A 10,672-nucleotide genomic window follows, 5' to 3' on the forward strand; every position below is an offset into this window, starting at 1 on the left:
TCTTAATTCTTTTGTTGTAATAATTCCAGAGCTAAAACAGAAAGAAACTAGTTTTTTCACAGAATCGCATGGAAGACGATCTGGTTTGAAACCCAAAGGGCCTGATGCCCAAATCTTCCTTGTGAACTCACATTTTACCAAAATATGGTAACTAGATTCCTTCTGGGCGAGGCAAAGACTGCATTGAGGATCAATATCCACCCATTGCAACAAAATGTCCTTTATTGGTAGTTCGTTATTGATCGCTCTCCAAAAGAAAAGCTTAAACTTGGGGTGGATATTGATTTTCCAAAAGAATCGCCACCATCGAAAGCATAGATATGAGCAACGACACCTGTTTGAGCATTCATTGAAGTTCGTTAATGTGATGGTCTTTAGAAATTTAGTTGCTAATTTAGTTGAGAGGGATCCCTCCTTTGAAAGGACACACCACCATTTGTCAGAATGATGGGATAATGGGATTTGAGTAATAGAATTAGCAACATGAGCGGGGATTACACAATTCAAAAGTTTAGAGTTCCAGGTATCGTTGATGGTGAAATTACTAACAGTCTCAGTGGATAGGTTATGGGTGGTACTGTTAGTTGAGATGTTATGGAGTTTAATAGTGTTGTTTCGGGAGTGAACCCTGTTGGTGTATGATGTCTTGTATTCCGTCGCAGTTTAATCCAGGGAGCATTGGTGCAGCACCTAGACAGCCAGGACGGCGGTCCTGCTAGCCGGTTAGCGGGCCGTGGGGGTTGCAAGGGGGGCAGGAGAACCCCCTGCATAGCAGGGGGTGTAGGGGGGCGCAGCCCCTCGCTCGAATTTTTTATTTGAGGGCAATTGTAATTTAATCCGGATTAGGGTGGCAATTGTAGTTTAATTCGGATTAGGGTTTTTTCGCTATATATTTGTAGCGAGGGTTTCTTTCTCTGTAATGCAAGCAATACTGAGAGGTGTGAGGACGAGCGCTGTAACCCTATTCTCCATTGATAGTGAAGCAAGATCTCATCTCACCGGGGACGTAGGCAACCTTGCCGAACCTCGTAAAATCTGTGTGCATTGTTTGTTTTGTTTTTCCATTATCTTTTGCATCGTTTTAGGGTTGCGTTTCTACAAACCCAAGGGTCGAACCAGAAGAAAGTGCTGGTCCCATTCCCTATTCACCGGATTGCCACCTTTCGCAAGAGAGGAAGAATTTTGTTGATGCTATTTCAGCATGGTGAACCTCTTGCTTTCAATGTTTTAGGGTCAAAGATTGATCTTTTTTCAAAGTATTTTGATTTGAGAATCTAGACCCAGTGGCTATTGTGACAATTGGAGAGGAGTCTCCACCCTAATTTAAGAAGAAGGGCTTTGTTTTGGGTTTCGGCATCCCTAAAATCAAGACCACCAATAAATTTAGGTTGACAAATTTTATTCCAACCAATTAGGTGAGTTTGATTTGTCTTATTATTATCACCATTCCAGAAATGCAGAGAGATATAGAATCCAGCTTTGTACATACTTTTTTTTGAAATGCAAAGTAAGACAAGTAATATGGTATTGAAGTAAGAGATGATTGGAGAAGTACTCTTCTGCCCGCGAAGGTAAGCAAATTCAATTTCCACATGCCAAGTTTATTTCTCACTCTGTCAACAATTTTATTGAAGGAAGGGGCTATATTTCTAGAATGAAAAAGATTAGTTCCCAAATAACAAGAATTGTTGTCCATTTCCCCTATCCCAATCATTTTGCTCAAAAGTTTTCTGGAGTTGACATCTACATTTGAACTGAATGCTAAACCACTTTTGGTAAAATTAATGGTAAGACAGGAAAGGTCTGAGAAAAGATTTAAAATACCCCTTTATAGAGGTCAAATCTTCTTGTGTGGCCTTGCAATTTTGATGCACTTAAATGTGTAACCTATTGTTCATAACCCTTGTCTCTATATCATGCATAAGGGGGACCAAATCCTTGTTACGCCTGAGCCAAAAAATTAGTTTTAAACTAAAATTATAGACATCTAACAGAGGTGCTCTCCTCGAAAAATAGATCTTCCATAGTTCCATCTCATTGGAATCATTCCGTATCTCTTTCATCTCCATGGAGCTATTTGATATAGCCATTGTCCATACTCAACTGGGTTATTTTCTGCACTACAAGCATGAAGTCAATGAAAAATTCAATCTTCACTGACCAACCAAAAAGGGTAAAGAACACCAGAATTCCTAGTTGCTTGCAGTAAAGCAAGCTAAGTGATTTCAGTGCTTTTGTAAGAGCTATCCTGCCCATCACTAAGCAAACAATGATAGAAAAAAAATAAAAAAAATAGAAAAGAAGTAGAATATATTTTTGTGTGTGTGTGGCTTTTACCTGAGTATGACTTAAATTTTGTACCCCTGCATTTGGTTTGAAGATAGTCCTGAGCATGGAATTCCAGGAGAAGGTGTGCTGGCCTGTGCCAACCAGAGCCTAAAGTGAATACCATTTAATTCAGTGAAAATCTTGTTGTAATCAACCGGACAAAATTGTAAATTTACTATTTTGCCTTTTTATTATAAGATTTTTTTTTTTTTTTTATTTTTGGAATGAGGGTAAATTAAGTCATTTTACATTTTTAAAAAAATAATGCATCAAATGACTTCCAATTTTTTTAAAATCTTTTCAGGAATAAAATAAGGGTCAATTAAAAGAAAATTACAACTTCTTAGTTCATCACTTTGCCGACAAGTTTCCTTTAATTTAATTTAAGTTTTTCCGGTTGAGCCCAAAACTGCCACAGGTTAGTTGATGTAAGAACGATCTGTAAAAGATTGGATGAAGCCAAAAAACTTTCTAAGTTAATGGAAATAATTATGTCATAATACTTAGAATTTACACCATTCAGTATCTATAGCCCTGAAGACCTCTTACAGGATAAATGAGAGGTCCGGATTACAAAAACAAGCCAAAAGGAATCAATTACCCTGCTAGTTTCACAATATACTAGCAAGGATGGGTTTTACAAATGTGTTTTCAGCTTCCTCATTTTTGGTTTCGAGTGCAACAACAATGCGTCTTCTTTTTCACTGAATCTTTAGGCTAAGAGAACCAAAATCAAGGTCCCTTGTGTTTCAAACGCTGCAATTAGGATGTGTATTCCAAACACAGTCTAGGATATGCACCTCCTTAGACGGAAATTAGTCTAAATCATATGATTTGCTCTTGTGAGATATCTATTTAGACAGAAGTTGGTCCAACTCATGGCACATGCCCTCCTGATTTTTATATTTATTGAAATCAAATTGTTTTGTGGTATGCACAAAACCTTATGTGGTCTGTGAAACTTCCTTGATACTCCATCCCTTCACTTGCGCCTATTGAACTCCAAGAAGAAGCCCTTTGTGGTTGGTTCAACGGAATTTCTTGTCATCAAGTAATCGGTTGTGAATGAGATACATTTCCCTTTATAAAGGAAACAAGTCACCCAACCACAAATATTGAGACCTGGATTAGAAAAATACACAAACCATAATAACAAAGTTAAGGTTTGGGAAGGTAATTAACAAAGATTGAGGTGTGGAGTTTGATACTAGTGGTGGTGGATGTGTAATGTAACTAGATTGTAGATAGTTAATCCATCATAAAGTGGGGGAAAGAATTTCGTGGGGATTTGGCTTTCATGTTTAAAGATAATGTGATTCCTATGACTCAAAATAAAATAGCATGTCATAATAAATATGGAGAAAAAAATTATTTAGATTATTCTCAGGGATCAAGTTGGGACTGAAAAAGTATATAATTAAGTGCACGAAAGAAGCAACAGAAAGGTATTCAGTGTCTAAACCCAAAGGGATAGCAGCTCAAATACGCTTAGTGAACTTGCATGAGAGGAAGATGTGCCATATGGACTCAGGTTGAGCATGACAGAAACCATATGACTGATCAACTTGCATCCATTTCCCAAAAAATATCCTTTGTGGGAAAGCCTCCATGACAAAGTCACCAAAAGATCTTAAATTAGGGTGTAATTGGAGTTTCCATAAGTATCGCTACCAGTGTAAGCATGGGGATAAGCAAGCACACCTATTGGAGAATCCAATAGGGTTAGTAATCAAATTTGGATTTAAAAAACTAACAGCCTATCTAGTGGTTAGGAAAAGTTTTGGAAAGGTGGCACCACCAAAAATCAGCTTAAGAGTTCACAGGAACTTTTAAAATTTCATTTACCAGAGAAAATTGAAGAAAAAAGCTAGGAGACTAGTATTCCAAGAATTCCCAATTATCAAATCATTTACCTTGCAATAGATGAGAAGGGGGATAATTGGAGCTGCAAGTTATTAAGGGAAGAGGGATAATTAAGTATCCATGGATCATTACAAGTCAGTATTTCATTCATTACTGATATTACACAATATAATTTTGGAGAGAGTGAGGAGGATACTTACAATACTATTCCAAGTAGCAGAGCCTTTTTTAGTTCAAGGTAGTGGGTGAAAAATGGATCTATTAGGAAATTATTTAAAAGATACAAGTTGAACCCACAAAGAGTCCTTTTCACAAAGATGTCTGCAGCCCAGCTTCGATAAAAGGGTTATTATAACACCCCGTTCACATAGAACCGGACTGGTGACCGAGTTAACTCATGTTAATCCAAAACCTGCTAGGATCATCTAACGCAGCAAGCACTACACAGCACACACACAACTAAAGAAAGCAATTTCTGCATTTCAGCAGAAGTCTTACGTATACATACCTATAAATACCCCAGTACTCTTGATACCCAAATTGTATTATATAATACACAAGAAATACAATTTAAACATCCAGAGCACAAAAGGGATAACATCACAAAACAATCAAAAGGAATCCCGGGTTAATATTCAATGTTGTTGTCCCGTAACACAACTCTCGCACAGGCACTCTGCCCCGTGCCCAAGATCTTCTGGGACCCACCAGTCTTCAACTGAAAACTCCACAGTGGATCCTGGCTCTAGCTTCTCAGTCGGGTAACCTGTAAGATCATCTAAAAATGGTGTGCACATGGGATGAGCTCACTAGCCTAGTAAGTGAAAAGAGAGACCAAGCAAGCATTCACAGTACAAATGAACCTATATGCATGCAAGTTCATTTTATTATCCTAATCCACCTAAACAACAATTCTAGGTCATAGGTCATGTGCTACTCACAACCACAATGCACGTATGCCCCGGGTACGAGCCGTGAACCCCATTCTGTGATACACCCATAGGGTTGCCGGACAAGGTCAGCTGTGGGTACCGAAAAAATAAATTACTGTTTCTCAGCAACATTAAAGTAAATTACTGTTTCTCACCGACATTAAAGTAAAATGGGCCTTGCACTGCATTAAATTAAAAACAGTATGATTGGCCCTCTATTTATATCACCCAAACTACCGACAGTCCTAATGATTAGTCGAGTGTACTTCTAACCTCCACTATTGGTACACAACCTCAGGCTTCCCCCTAGCGACATACTCAACATCCAAACCCTTACTGGAAGGGGTCGTAGCACAAGAAAACGTCATTCTTAACGGCATGCTTATATGTGAGACAGTACGACTGCACAGTGCCACTGTGTCCTATTCTATGGGTCACCAATGCATTCATCTCCAAGACGGCTAAGGCATCTAATCCATCAATGCATCACATGTCAAATATTTAAATCATCCACCTCATAATCCATGACAAGAATTAAGCATTTAATAAGTGAAATCACAACATAACAATCCTGAATGAGTTTCATAATGCACAAGACAATGCATGCAATGGCATACGTGGATGACTAGTCTACACACAATTAGAATGATGACATGGCTAGTCTAAATTAATAATAGAATGATGCAAAAACAATCCAAAAATTAGTTAATTTCCTCTTCCCACTTACCTAATTGTATACAATGATCACCCTTGGCACGAGGACGATTTGGCGTGCGATGACGTGAGTTCTTAGTAAAACCTATCATAAAAGAGGTCAAGTTTAGTATAACTCCATTTTAGGTTCACAACCAACAGAGTACGATGATTCCAACGCATTTAGAATCACCATAGAAGGTTGTCCGATAAATTTGGGCTCAATCAGAACCCGAAGGGTCAGATTGGCAAGTTAATCGACAGGCGAGATACCCATCGGTCCTTACCCGTCGCTCGACTCAGAAGCCCTGTAAGGACCCGTGGGCCAGGTGCCTACCGGTCCTTGCTAGCCGCTCAACCAAGGGGCTCTGCTTGGACTGGGGAGCCAAGAGTGATGGGCCAGGTGCCCAATGGTCTTGCTCGCCAGTCGAGCCAGTAGCCCATCCAGGATAGGCAAGCTCCGGATTGGTGGGTCTGACCATTTTCAGGCACCCACCACTCAGAACTGAGATTTTTCTTTTCACTCCTATTCTCCATCCCACCTTGGGAAAAATACCAAGGGTCGATTTGATCACATTTTACACAAATCTAAGGTCCCATATTGTGATCCTAACCTAGATCTAGGACCGATTCAAAGCTTCAAGCATGAATCTTACCTCTTTGCTCAAGAACACCTTCAAAAACCTCAAATCTCTTCTCTAGCTCAAGAGATCAACAAATACTTCTCAAATCTTACAATTTCTTCCTCTAAAACCTTCATAAACAACATGTAGGTCCTTCATTAAACCTTAGATTCATATTCTCAAGAGGAATTAATAAGATCTAAAGGATTCCTACCCAAATCATAGGATTTCACTTAGGGTTTCATGAGGGTTTAAGAAATATTGTCTTTACTCACCTCAAATCGTAGATCTCGAGATGAGGGTCACTAATCCGGTGTCAGATTCAAAGGATTTAACCCCGACGATGCACAACGATCATCTTCTTCCCCATTTCTTCCTTCTTTTTCTCCTCTCTCCTTTGTTTCTCTCTCTCCTTTACTTTTCTCACCCACCTTGTAAAATAATAATGAGGGAAAAAAAGTAATAAATGCTATTTATACTTAGGTCAAAATATCTAATGACTAGAGTGGTAAGTCACACTAGTGGGTCCGACCCACCTATGTCCACCCACCAGTTGGCCAAAACTTAGCCAAAACATTGGGATTTTCGAAGGGGTTCGACCCTGACATGTATTTCACTTTTGATAATTAATTAACACACGTACTTAACATAAAATATGGATATGTACCTTTATTATGCATACATGGCTCAGTGATACGTGCAGGTGCACGGCTTGGGCACGTGGACTTCACTAGGAATCAACTACAACTCGTTTGGCCAACCTGAGTTTAGAGTCACCCTTACCGTTATGTTTCATAAGGTACTCAACTCAGCTCACTCGGCTTCTAGTCCTGTAAGACCAAACCGAACCAACTGGGTAATCAGATCGTGTTTAGAAAGTAGGGTATCACATTTACCCCCCTCCCCTTTTTGAAAATTTCGTCCTCGAAATTGTAGTACCTTGTTGTCCGAGAAGATGAGGATACTTGGCTTGGATGTCATTTTCTTTCTCCCAGGATATTTCTTTAAGCTAATGGTTGGCCCATCGAACCTTCACAAAAGCGATGGAGTGATTGCGAAGAGTCTTTATTTTTCGGTCTAGAATTTCAGCAAGTAGTTCTTCGTAGGTCATATCAGCCTCTAAATATTCAGGTTCCACGGGCAACACATGTGATGGATCATGGATGTACCACTTCAGCATAGACACGTGGAACATATTGTGAACATTGTTGAGGGAAGGGCGAAGAGCTAGCATGTATGCTATGGAGCTGACTCAAGCCAAGATTTCAAATGGGCCAATATACCTCGAACTTAGCTTGCCCTTCCTATGGAATCTATGCAACCCTTTGGTAGGAGAGACTTTAAGGAACACCTTCTCCCCCTCTTGGAATTCAATGTCCTTCCTGCAGGTGTCTGCATAGCTCTTTTGGTGTGATTGTGCTGCCTTAATCCTTTCCCGAATGACGTCGACCTTGTTACATGTCATCTGTATCATTCTGGACTAAGCATTCGTCGCTCACCTACTTCATTACAATATAGGGATGTTCTACACTTTCTGCCATATAATGCCGCATACGAAGCCATCTCAATTGTGGTTTGATAGTTATAATTATAGGTAAACTCTATAACAGGTATATATTCTTCCCAACTGCCACTCATTTCCCATTGCACAGACCCTGAGCATGTCTTCCAGTACTTCTATGATCCGTTCTAATTACCCATCGGTCTGTGGATGAAAAATAGTACTCAAATTCACTTGTGTCCCCAAGGCTTGCTAGAGACTCTTCCAGAATCTAGATTTGAATCTCGGGTCTCTATCTGACATAATGCTTAACGATACTCTATGTAAATGGACTATGTTATCCATATAAAGTTGGGCTAACTTCTCCATAGAGTAATGGGCCCTGATTAGGATAAAATGAGTGGTCATAATAAGCCTATCAACTACTACCCAGATTTCATCCATTCCCTTAAGTGTATGGGGTAGCCCGGTGACAAAGTCCATAGTGATCCTGTCCCATTTCCACTCCGGTATAGGGAGTGGTTGCAGAGTACCATATGGTCGATGCCTTTCTGCCTTGACCTTTTGACACCTGAGACACTGTTCTATATACAAGGCTTTAGTAGTCTTCATTGCCAGCCACCAATAGTTTTGCATAAGGTCTTTGAACATCTTCATACTTCCGGGATGAAGTGAGTATTCAGAACTATGTGCCTCCTTCACAATCTTGTCCTGTATTTCCATGTCATCGAGCATACACAACCTATGTAGAAATAGTAATGCCCCGTCATTGGCTATTGTGAAGTCAGGGTCGTTCATTGTCTGCTTTTGAATTTTCAGCCTGATCCTTTGCAGATTAGGATCCAAAGATTATTTCATTATCACCTCTTGTCTGATGGATGGGTGTACCTATAAGGCTGTCAGAGATTTGGTCAACTGCTTAACATCATCTGGCTAATGTTCTAGCTCCAAGGTTGCCCCTTCATATAGAAGGATTTCATCCATCAACACCGCCTCTTATATCAGCTGTAGACTGATAGCTAAGTACGAAAATGAAATTGTCTGAGCCTTCTGACTTAGAGCATCAGCCGCCATATTAGCTTTGCCTGGGTGATACTGAGTGTCACAATCATTATCCTTCATAAGCTCAAGCCATCTTCTCTACCTCATATTTAAATCTCGTTGGGTGAAGAAGTATTTAAAACTCTTATGGTCATTGTATATTTCACACTTCTCCCCATACAGATAATGGCGCTAGATCTTCAAGGCAAAAATGACTGCTGCTAGTTCTAAATCATGAGTAGGATAGTTCTTCTCATACTCCTTAAGTTTCCTGGACGCATATGCTACCATCTTGCCGTGTTGTATGAGAACACTGCCCAACCAGATCTTGGATGCATCAATATAGACTGTAATCCCTCCTGTACCCTTTGGAATGGTCAATACAGAAGCTGACATTAACCGCTTCTTCAATTCTTGGAAACTATTTTCACATTCTTTTGACCATTCAAACTTTACATCCTTCTTGGTCAACTTAGTCATCGATGCCGAAATCCAAGAAAAGTTTTCAATGAAGTGTCGATAGTAGCCTGCCAAGCCGAAGAAGCTTCTAATTTTTGTTACATTCTTAGGTGCCTCCCACTCTACTACAACCTTTACTTTGTCCGGGTCTACTTCGATCCCATTCTCAAACACTACGTGTTCTAGGAATCCAACTTGCTTGAGCCAAAATTCACATTTTCTGAAATTGGCATATAACTGTTGTTCTCTTAATCTTCGCAGTACCATCCTCAAGTGTTTTGCATGTTCTTCTTCCGATTTCGAGTAAATCAAGATGTCATCAATGAAAATGATGACCCGCTTATCAAGGACATCATGAAATACCCTGTTCATTAGATCCATGAAAGCAGTCGGTGCATTGGTTAACCCAAAAGACAACACTAGGAATTCATAAAGACCATATTGGGTTCTAAAGCTATCTTTGGTATGTCAGTGCTCTTAATCTTCAGCTGAAAATAACCCGTCCAGAGATCAATCTTTGAAAATACCTTAGCACCTTGCAGTGGATCGAAGAGATCATCGATGCGTGGTAATGGATACCGATTCTTAATGGTTAACTTGTTCAGTTCCCAGTAGTCGATGCACATACGCAAACTACCATCCTTCTTCTTAACAAACAAGACCGGTGCTCCCCAAGGAGAGACATTAGGGTGTATAAATCCCCTTTTCAATAAATCCTGTAACTGTTTTTGTAGCTCCTTTAATTCGGCTGGTGCCATTCTGTATGGAGCCTTAGACACAAGGGTAGCTCTAAGAATTAAATCAATGGCAAACTCTAGCTCTCTGTCAAGCGGTAGCTAGGTTAGATCATCTGGAAAGACATCAAAGAATTCCTTGACTACCTTCAATTCCTCTAATAGCGTAACCTTCGCATCTACATCTAGTACTGATGCTAGGTAACCCTAACATCCACTCTCCAGCAGTCTTACCACCTGCAATGCAGAGATGGTAGTCTTTCTAGCTCACTTTGACCTTTCAGCTTGATATATAAGGTCTTCTCCTTCATCATCTAACATTTTAACTTGTTTCTCGGCACACATCATATTTGGTCAATGAGCCGACAGCCAATCCATGCCCAGAATGGCATCAAAATTCTGTATATTGAATTTGATATGCTGGCATCTAGTTTCCTTCCATTAATCTCCACTGAACACGGCCCACACACTTATTTCAACTGTTCCACCATGCCTATA

Source organism: Macadamia integrifolia, chromosome 5 (genome assembly GCF_013358625.1).
Source record: "Macadamia integrifolia cultivar HAES 741 chromosome 5, SCU_Mint_v3, whole genome shotgun sequence".
NCBI lineage: Eukaryota > Viridiplantae > Streptophyta > Magnoliopsida > Proteales > Proteaceae > Macadamia > Macadamia integrifolia.